We start from the raw sequence: 11,635 nt of genomic DNA, 5'->3' as shown, positions 1-11,635 counted from the left end.
CAGTTGATTTTCCAATGAAATATTTCACATTGTCTTTGATTTTCTCATTCTTTTGGATCTGCTTTATAATTTCTTGATTTCTCATAAAGTCATTTACCTCCAAAGTAACCTCATTTGCTCCATTCTAATTTTGAAGGAATTGTTTTTTTTAGTGAGTTTTTGGACCTCCTTTTCTATTTGTCCAATTCTGCTTTTTAAGGCATTCTTCACGTTGGCTTTTTGGACCTCTTTTGCCATTCAGGTTAGTCTATTTTTTAAGGTATTATTTTCTTCAGTATTTTGGGGGGCTCCTTTAGCAAGCTGTTGACTCATTTTTCATGATTTTCTTTTTTTATTATAGTTATTTTTATTTCAAAAAACTTTTTTTCTTTTTTAAAAATTAATTTGTTTGTTTACTTTTAGTTTACATGATTCAATTCTATAATTCCTTGAGTTTCACGTTTTGTTTCCCTCCTTTCCTCCCCCCCCCCCACCATGGAGGCGTATAGTCAAGTATAGGATCTGTAAATACTTTCACATTATACATTAGTCAGGTTATAAAGACAGATTGTATCAGATGGAATGAAAAATGGTAGAGAGGACATAAAACCAAACAAGAAAAGGAAAAAGATCAGGTATTTTGCTTCCATCTGGATATAGACTGAGTCATTTCTAGTTCTTTCTCTGGATGCACACATTTCTCTCCATCATGAGTCTTTTGGGATTGACTTATATCAATGCATTGCTGAGAAGAGTCCAGTCTATCCAAGTTGGTCATCACATGTACGTTGTGTCTGTAATTGTGTACAAATTTCTCCTGGTTCTACTTTTCTCACTCAGCATCAGTTCATATAAGCCTCTCCAGGTAAATATGAAGACCATCTACTCTTCGTTTCTTAAAGCACAATAGTATTACATAACATGCATATACCACAACTTGTTCAGCCATTCCCCAATTGATGGGCACTCCCTTAATTTGCAATTCTTTGCCATCACAAAAAGAGCTGCTATAAACATTTTTGTACATGTGGGTCTTTCTCCCACTTTTATGATCTCTTTGGGATATAACCCTAGGAGTGGTATTGCTGGATCAAAGGGTATGAAAGTATTTATAGCCTTTTGGGCATAATTCCAGATTGCTCTCCAGCAAGTCTGGATCAGTTTATAACTCCACCAGCAATGCATTAGTGTTCCAATTTTTCCACATCCTCTCCACCATTTGTTATTTTCCTGTTTTATCATCTTAGCCAATCTGACTAGTGAGATGTGGTACCTCAGAGTTGTTTTGATTTGCATTTCTCTAATCAGTAGTGATTTAGAGCATTTTTTCATATACTTATAGATATCTCTAATTTCTTCCTCTGAAAACTGCCTGTTCATAGCCTTTGACCATTTATCAATTGGGGAATGACTTGTATTCTTATAGTTTTGACTCAATTCTCTGTATATTTTAGAAATTATTCCTTTATCAGAGACATAGATTGTAAAAAGTCTTTCCCAATTTCCCACTTTCTTCTTAATCTTGGTTACATTGGCTTTGTTTCTACAGAAAATTTTCAATTTAATGTATTCAAAATTGTCCATTTTGCATTTTATAATGCTCTCTAATTCTTGTTTGGTCATAAGGTCTTCTCCTCTCCACAAATCTGTCAGGTAAACTATTCCTTGCTTTCTCAGATTGCTTACATTATCAACCTTTATACCTAGGTCATGCATCCATTAGGCTCAATTTTGGTATATGGTGTTAGATAATGGTCTATGTCCAGTTTCCGCCATACTATATTCCAGTTTTTCCAGCAGTTTTTGTCAAATACTGAGTTCTTGTCCCCAATACTAGGGCTTTGGGTTTATCAAACAATAGATAATATCAAAAAATAGACAATTGACATTGACTGCTGAATCTTGTGTGCACAATCTATTCCATTGATCCACTACTCTATTCCTCAGCCAGTACTAAGTAATTTTGATGACTGCTGCTTTATAATACAGATTAAAATCTGGCATAGCTAGTCCACCTTCCCTAGCATTTCTTTTCCTTAATTTCCTTTATATTCTGGACGTTTGTTCTTCCAAATGAATTTTGTTACTATTTTTTCTAGCTCTGTAAATAGTTTTTTTGCTAAATTGATTGGTATGGCACTAAATAAATAATTTTATTTAGGTAAAATTGTCATTTTTATTATGTTAGCACAACTGAGCCATGAACAATTGATATTTTTCCCATTAGTTAGATCTGACTTTATTTGTAGATTCCCAAATATTTTATAATGTCTACAGTAACTTTAAAAAGAATTTCTCTTTCTATCTCTTGCTGTTGAATTTCATTAGAAATATCAGGAATGCTGAGGATTTATGTGTGTTTATTTTATATCCTGTTACTTTGCCAAATTTATTTATTGTCTCAAGTAGTTTTTTCCTTGATTCCCTAGGATTCTCTAAGTAAATCATCATATCATCTTCAAAGAGTGATAGCTTGGTCTCTTCTTTGCTTAATTTGATTCCTTTGATTACTTTTTCTTCTCTTATTGCTACAGCTAACATTCCTAGTACTAAACTGAATAAGAGGGGTGATAGTGGACACCCTTGTTTCACCCCTGATATTATTGGAAATGCTTCGAACTTATCCCCATTACATATAATACTTGCTGATGGCTTTAAATAGATGCTAACTATTATTTTAAAGAAGGCTCCATTTATTCCTATACTTTCTAGTGTTTTTAATACCATGTTTCCCCAATAATAAGACACTGTCTTATTAATTTTTTTTGGACAGAAAAACACCAGAGGGCTTATTTTCAGGGGAGGGCTTATTTTAATGAACATTGACAGCAATTTTAATAAACAGGTAAATGTGAACAAAAAAATGTACCTTTATTCAATAAGCAAATCACTGGGGAAGAACAGGATGACGCGCTCACTGCTGCAGCTCTGATTGGATGCAGCTCGGAGCGCGGCATGCGTTTCACCTGGGGGGGGGACGGTGCATACAGAGGGTACCGTAATGTAGCGTGTAGTGCAGGGGATCACCTTCACTACAGTAGCAATCTCAATAGGGCTTATTTTTGGGGGAGGGCTTATTTTAGAGGAATCTTACACAGTAAGGGGAGGGCTTATTATCGGGGAAACATGGTAGGAATGGATGTTGTATTTCCTTAAAAGACTTTTCTGCATCTATTGAGATAATCATGTGGTTTCTGCTAGTTTTATTGTTGATATGATCAATTATACTGATGGTTTTCCTAATATTAAACTATCCTTTCATCCCTGGAATAAATCCTTCCTGATCAAATTCCATTATTCTTGTGATCAGTTGATGTAGTCTTTTAGCTAATATCTTATTTAAAATTTTTGCATCTATATTCATGAGGGAGATTGGTCTATAATTTTCTTTCTCTGTTTTATCTCTTCCTGATTTAGGTATCAGTACCATATTTATGTCATAAAAAGAATTTGGTAGGACTCCTTCACTAATTTTCCCAAATAGTTTGTAGAGTATTGGAATCAATTTTTCTTTAAATGTTTGATGTAATTCACTAGCAAATCCATCTGGCCCTGGAGATTTTTTCCTAGGGAGTTCACTGATGTCTTGTTTGATTTCTTTTTCTGAGATAGGGTTATTTAAGTAATTTACTTCCTCTTCAGTAAATCTGGGCAATTTATATTTTTTAGTCATAGTTCCAAATTGCTCTCCAGAATGGTTGGATCTGTCCACACCTCCACAAATGATGCATTAGTGTTCCAATTTTTCCACAGCCTCTCCAGCATTTGTCATTTTCCTGTTTTTTCATCTTAGCCAATCTGACTGGTGAAATGTGGTACCTCAAAGATGTTTTGATTTGATTTCTCTAATCAATAGTGATTTAGAGCATTTTTCATATGCTTATAGATATCTTTAATTTCTTCCTCTGTAAACTGCCTGTTGAAATTAGACTTAATCTTCTCAGTAATGCAATGATCTAAGACAATTCAAAAAGGTGCATGATGGAAATGCTATCCACATCCAGAGAAAGAACTATGTAGTCTGAATGCAGATCAAAACATACTATTTTTCCTTTTTTTGTTTCTTTCTTTCTTGTGTTTTCTTTTCCTTTGGTTCTAATTCTTCTTTAAAACATGACTAATGTGAAAATATCTTTAATATGATTGTACGTGAATGGCCTATATCAAGATTGCATGACGTCTTGGGGAGAAGGGGGAGAAAATTAAAAAATCAAAATCTTGTAAACTAAAAATAAATAAATATATTTTAAACAGAGTGTAAAGGGGTCCTGACACCAAAAAGTTTGAGATATGCTGGTCTAGCCCATTATATTCATATATCTATAAAGATATAGAAATGGAGACTTAAAGAGGCAAAATTATTTACCTAGAACACATAGATAACAAATGGCAGAGCCACAATTCAAACCAAGACCTTCTGAGGGCAAATCAAGTTCCCTTTCATCATGTTATGCTGCTTCCTGTACTTCCTGCCCCACTTTGCCACTCTTAATATTTCATCTTGCTACAATAACTTTTCTTGAGTAAATAGAATATATCCCTTGTTCAGCATGGAGTTCTTTATCTCTCCAAGCCTCCATTCATTTATCATATGAGAGTGGTAGTAAATGATCTAAGGTCCTTTTAAATATAAATTCTACAATCCTATTCCTCATCTTAGGAAAACTCACTGAGGGCAGGTAGACACTGTACAATGGTGATCAGAGCAGTGAAGTTAATTTTGGAAAGTTTCTAAAGGAGTACCCCAGAATAGTCACAATTGCTTTAGTCAAATCTACATGCAAGTGAATCAATAGACTGGCATGTTTCTGTTATAGTGTCTCTGATGCAGTGATTTGTGATAGTCACTCTGCTGTTTAATATGTTTTTTTTTTTATCAAAGGTTTAGATAAAGGCATAGATAACAGCTCATCAAATTTATAGATGACACTAAGGTAGGAGAGAGCTAAAATGGTTGACAAAATCTGGATCTGAAAAGATTTTAAATGGCTATTACATTAGGACCAAATCTGATTTGATGAAATTTAATTAGACAAATTTAGATTATTACCTTTAGGTTTATTTTTTTTTAACAAATTAACTTCACACATATGAGACAGGGGGAGTATGACTGGCCAGTAATTTTTTTTTTTAAAGCAATAGGGGTTAAGTGACTTGCTCAAGGTTACATGGCCAGTTATTTCTGGGTGTGGTAAAGTCCTTCACTTTTTTTTTTTAAGCAATTGGGGTTAAGCAACTTGCTCAAGGTTACATGGCCAGTTATTATTTCTGGGTGTGGTGCTGAGTATCTGAGCCCGGATTTGATCCAGGTCATCCTGACACTGGAGCCGGTGCTCTTACTTGCTGAGCCACCTGGCTGCCCAGTAGTTTTTCTTACCTTATAAACTAAAAGTATATAATAAAGTAAAATACATACATATATATATATATACATATATATATATAAACTTAATCTTATAAACTAAAAGTAAACAATCAAATTAATAAAGACTAAAAAAGAGAAAAAAAAAGAAATTGTAAAGGAAAATTGCCCTGATAGCTTAGATCCAGTGGGTAACATATAAATTGAAAGAACCCACCAATTACCTCCTAAAAGTGATCTCAAAATGAATACTACCAGGAATGTTAAAGCTAAATTTCAGAGTTTCTATTTCAAGGAGAAAATATTAAAAGCAGTCAGAAAGAAACAATTGAAATATGATGGAACCACAGTAAAGGTTTAGAGGGTTTGGAATATGATATTCCAGAATGCAAAGGAGCTAGGATTATAACCAAGAATATCCTGCCCAGCAAAAATGAGTATAATACTTCAGGGAAAAGCTGGCTATTTACTGAAATAGAGGATTTTCAAGCATTCCTGATAAAAAGATGAGAACTGAATAAAAAATTTGACTTTCAAATACAAGTCTCAAGAGATAAAAGGTAAACAGGAAAGAGAAATCATTTGGGATTGAATAAAATTAAACTGTTTATACTCCTATGTGGGAAGATGATACTCATAACTCCCTAGAACTTTCTCATTAATAGTGCAGTTTGATAGAATATACAAATATACATAAACAAAGAGAAAAGGTGTGATTTGACAATGATATGATAATTTCCAAAAAATGAAATGAAGGGGATGAAAAGTTGAGATACACTAAAAGAAGAGGCAAGGGGGAGATAAAATAGGGAAAATTATCTCACATAAAAGAGGCAATAAAGGAAGAAATTTTACAGTTCTGGGGAAGATGGTGGGGGTGGGGGAGGCATGGTGGAAGGCAATGCTTGAACCTTACTCTCATCAGAATTGTCTTAAAGAAGGAACTACATACACAATCAATTGACTATAGAAATCTGTTTTACACTACAGGGAAGTAGGAAGGGAAAGGAATGAGAGAAGACAAAAGAGGTGATAGAAGGGAGGCCATGATCAAAATCAAAAGGGACTTTTGAAGAAGGATAGAGTAAAAATAGACAGAGAGAAAGATAAACAGGGAAACAATAGTATGGAAGGAAATACAGTTAGTAATAATAACTGTGAATGTGAGTAAGATGAATTCACACATAAAAGAGAAGTGGATACCAGAATGGATTAAAAACCAGAATGCAATAATATGTTGTTTACAAGAAACTTGAAGCAGAGAGACACACATAGAGTAAATATAAGGGACTGGAGCAGAATCTATCATGAGTCAACTGATGTAAAAATGGCAGGGTTAGCAATCATGATTTCTGATCAAGCAAAAGCAAGATATAGACCTTATTAAAAGAAAGAATCAGAGAAACTATATTTTGATAAAAGCAAACATAGACAATAATGTAATATCAACACTAAACATATGTACCAAATGAGATAGCATCCAAATTCTTAAAGGAAGAGTTAAATGTGTTATAGGAGGAAATAGACATTAAAACTATATTAATGGTGGACCTCTACTTTCCCCTCTCAGAACTAGATAAATCTATCTATAAAACAAACAAGGAAGAAGTCAAGGCAATGACTAGAATTTTAGAAAATTTAGATATAATAGACCTCTGAAGAAAATTCAATGGAAATAGAAAGCAGTATAAATTTTTTCTCAGCTATACATAACACTTTCACAAAAATTTACCATGTATTAGGATTTAAAAAGCTCACAACCAAATGAAGAAAAGAAAAAATATTAATTCACCCTTTTCCAGATCATAATGAAATAAAATTATATTTAATAAAGGGCTGTGGAAATATTAGTTAAAAGTTAATTGGAAACAAATAATTTAATTCTAAGGAATGAGTGGGTCAATGAGCAAATCATAGAAGCTATCAATAATTTCATTACAGAGAATGACAATGAGACAACACATCAAAATTTGTGGGAAGTAACCAAAGCAGTACTTAGGGGAAAATGTATGTCTCTAAATACTTACATTAATAAAATAAAGAAAAAGCAGATCGATGAATTGGGCTTACAAACAAACAAAAAAATTGGAAAAAGAACAAGTTAAAAATCCCAATTAAACACCAAATTGTAAATCCTGAAAATCAAAGGAGAGATTGATAAGATTGAAAGCAAGAAAAGCATTTAACTAATAAATAAAACTGACAGTTAATTGTGTGGAAAAAAAGAAGCCATTGGTTAATTTGATTTAAAAAAAAAAGAAAGAAGAAAATAAAATCACTAGCATTGAAAATGAAACGGGTGATTTCACCACCAATGAAGATGAAATTAAAGTAATTATGAGGAATTATTTTGCCCAATTATACACCAATAAATCTAACAAAGTGAAATGGATAAATATTTACAAAATATAAATTGCCTAAATTAAGAGAAGATTGCAGAATACTTTAGTAATCCTATCATAGACAAAATAAATTGAAAAAGTCATAAATGACCTCTGTGAGTAAAAATCTACAGGACCAGATGAATTTGCAAGTGAATTCTGCTAAACATTTAAAGAACAATGAATCCCTGTGCTATGCAAATTATCTGGAAACATAGGCAAAGAAGGAGTCCCACCAAATTCCTTTTAATGCACAATTATGGTGCTGATGCCTAAACCAGGAAGAGAAATAAAGAAGGAAAACTACAGACCAATTTCCCTAATGAACACTGATGCAAAAATATTAGATAAAATATAAGCAATATTACAAAAATCATGTATAATGACCAAATGGGATTTATTCTAGCAATGAATGGTTGGTTTAATATTAGGAAAACTTTTAGCGTAACCGACCATATACATAACAAAAGCAACAAAAAACATATGGTTATTTCAATAGATGCAGAAATAATCTCATTCCTATTGAAAACACTAGAGAACATAGGAATAAGGAACATTCCTTGAAATGATTAGCAATGTTTATTTAAAACAGCCAGGAAGCATTATCTGAAATGAGGATAAGCATAACACCTTCCCAATAAGATCAGGGATGATTCAAGGATGCCCATTATCACCAATATTATTTAATATTGTACTAGAGATATACTATAGCAATAAGAGAAGGAAAAGAAGTTGAAGGAATTAGAATAGGCAACATGGAAACAAAACTATCACTTTTTTTTCATACAATATCATGGTATACCTAGAGAATCCTAGAGAGTCAACTAAAAAGCTAGGTGAAACAATTAACAACAAAGTAACAGAATGTAATATGAATGTAGATAATTATTCAACATTTTGATGTATAACCAACAAATCTAGCAGAAAGACATAGAAAGATATATTTCATTTAATATAACTGCAGACTACATAAAATAGTTGGGATTCTACCTGCCAAGACAAACCCAGGAACTGTATGAGCATAATTATAAAACACTTTTCACACAAATAAAGTCAGATCCAAACAATTGGAAAAATATTAATTGCTCATGGCTAGGCTTAACCAATATAATAAAAATGGCAATTTTATTTAAATTAATTTACTTATTCAGTGCCATACCATCAAACTGCCAAAATTATTTTATAGAGGTAGGAAAAAAAATAGAATTCACCTTGAAGAATAAAAGGTCAAGAATTTCAAAGGAATCAATGAAATGTAAAGGAAGGTGGTCTATCAGTATCAGATCTTAAACTGTATTACAAAACAGTCACCATCAAAAACATTCTGATACTAAGAAATAGGTTGGTGGATTTTTGGAATAGCTTAGGTACATAACACACAACAATAAATGACCAGAGTAATCAAGTTTCTTCAATCTTTTTAGAAAAAAAAAAACCTCTGTTGCATGAAAATTGCTGGGAAAACTCAAAATTAGTTAGGCAGAAACTAGCAATAAGTCAATATTCATACCATATACCAAGATAAGATTAAAATGGGTACATGCTTTAGACATAGAGTTACCACATAAGCAAGTTATGAGAGCATTGAAAATTTTACCTGTAAGATAACCCTAACCCTATATACTTTAATGACCCTATCATAGAAAAAATAAGTTGAAAATTCATAAACGAGCTCTCTAAGAAAAAAATCAGTTATATGGATAAGGGAAGAATTTGTGACCAAACAATAGTGATCATTGTGGAAAGTGAAATAGATAATTTTGCTTATTTGTCATTAAAAAAGTTCTTGCTCAAACAAAACTCATGCAGGCAAGAATAGAAGAAAAGCATGAAACTGGGAACACATTTTATGGAAAATTTCTGGATAAAAGCCTCAGATATATAGAGAACTGAATCAATTTATATGAATACAGTTCATTCCCCAATTGATCAATGGTCAAAGGATAAGAACATGTAGTTTTCAGAAGTCAAAGCTATCTAAACTCATAGGAAAAATGCTCTATATCACTATTGATTAGAGAAATACAAATTACAACACCTCTAATGTACCATCTCACAACTTTCAGATTGCCTAATATGAAAGAAAAAGAAAATGACAAATGCTGGAGATAATGTGGAAAATTGGGACATTAATGCACCATTGATGGAGTGGTTAACTGGCCCAACCATTCTTAAGAGTAATTTGGAACTATGTCCAAAGGGCTATAAAACTGTGAATCATTTGACTCAGAAATACTGTGTAAACATTTTTATAGTAGATCTTTTAGGGATGACAACAGATTGGAAATTGAAGGGATGCCCATAAATCAACCAATGGCTGAACAAGTTGTGGTATATGATTATGATGGACAACTATTGTGCTATAAGAAATGACAAGCAGATTGTTTTTAAATAAACCTGAGAAGATTTAAATGAAGTGATGCAAAATGAAGTGAGCAGAACCAGGAGAACATTGTACATAGTAAAAGCTATATTGTACGGTGACCAACTGTAAATGACTTAGAGCTATTCTGAGCAAAACCATGATCCAAGAGAATTCTGAAGGACTTATGATAAAAAATACCATCCATTTTCAGAGAAGGAACTGATGTAGTCTAAATGAAGATTGAAGTATATTTTTTTTCCTTTATTTTTCTTGTTTTTTTAATAATTGTTCTTTTGCAATATAGCTAATGTGGAAATATTTGCATGATTGCAAATCTATATCAAATTGCTTGGTTTCTAAGGGAAGAATGGAAAGAGAATTAGGAACTCAAAAAATGTTAAAAAGTGTTACTTTTTTTACATGTAATTGAGAAAAAATAAAATGAAGGAGACAAAAATAAAAATTATCGTGGTGTTTCATATTTTCATATGAAAATGATATGAAATTTCATGTGTTTTGGACTTATTCACAGTATTCATCAGTATGCTAATTTTCCCCCTCTTTTTTGCATTTAAAATATTAATTCTTGTATGGAATGGCACTTTGGGAGGGGGAGACAGAAGTATATTAAAAATAATCATGATTTTATTTTATTTTATTTTAAATTTTTTTAATGCTTTATTAACTTCTGATTTACATCGTTCATTTCCACAGTTTTGAGTTACATATTTTCTCCCCGTTTTTCCACCACCCATTCCCCCAAAACAGCAGGTCCCACAGGATATCCCCACCTCCGATCTGCTCTCTCCCATATTTTCTCCCATACCCGTTTCAACTTTTCCCGTGGATCTCTATGCCTCAGTGCCTGTATATCTTTTTTTTTCTTAATAACATGTAAGATGGTATTAATAATAGTATACACACACACACACACACACACACATATATATATATATACATATATTTGAATATTTGATTTTAAAACTTTCAATTCCAGATTCATTCCCTTCCCCCCTTGCCACCCACCCCCACTGGGGAGACAAGCAGTTCAGTATAGGTTGTACACGTGCGGCTAATGCAAAACAATAACATAGTAGATGTATTGTAGAAGACTGACTATATTTCCCTCCCTCCTATCCCACATCCCACTTGTTCTATTCTCTACTTTGATCCTGTCCCTTGTCAAAAGTGGGTGCTTCCAACTTCCCTCCCACCCAGCCTGCCCTCCCTTCCATCATCCCCCCTCACATCCCCTTCCCCCCCTATTCTCCTGGAGGGTGAGATCCCCTATTTAGTGTGTATTTCCCTCCCTCCTCAAGCCAGATTCAATAGGAATAAGGTTGACCCATTTCCTTTTGCCTTCCTATTCTTCCCCTCCATTGTAACCATTTTCCCTTGCCTCTTCTGTATGAGATAGTTGCCCCACTCTGTCTCTCCCCATCTCCTCTCATTATATTCCTCTCACCCCTTAATTTCACCTTTTAAGTATCATCCCTTCCTGTTAAATTGGTCCCGTGCCCTCTATCTATGTGTACCTGTAAACATATA

This window comes from Petaurus breviceps, unplaced genomic scaffold (genome assembly GCF_028583685.1).
Source record: "Petaurus breviceps papuanus isolate PSGF00001 unplaced genomic scaffold, PetGlider_PUasm1.0 125, whole genome shotgun sequence".
NCBI lineage: Eukaryota > Metazoa > Chordata > Mammalia > Diprotodontia > Petauridae > Petaurus > Petaurus breviceps.
This window is presented reverse-complemented; position numbering follows the sequence as displayed.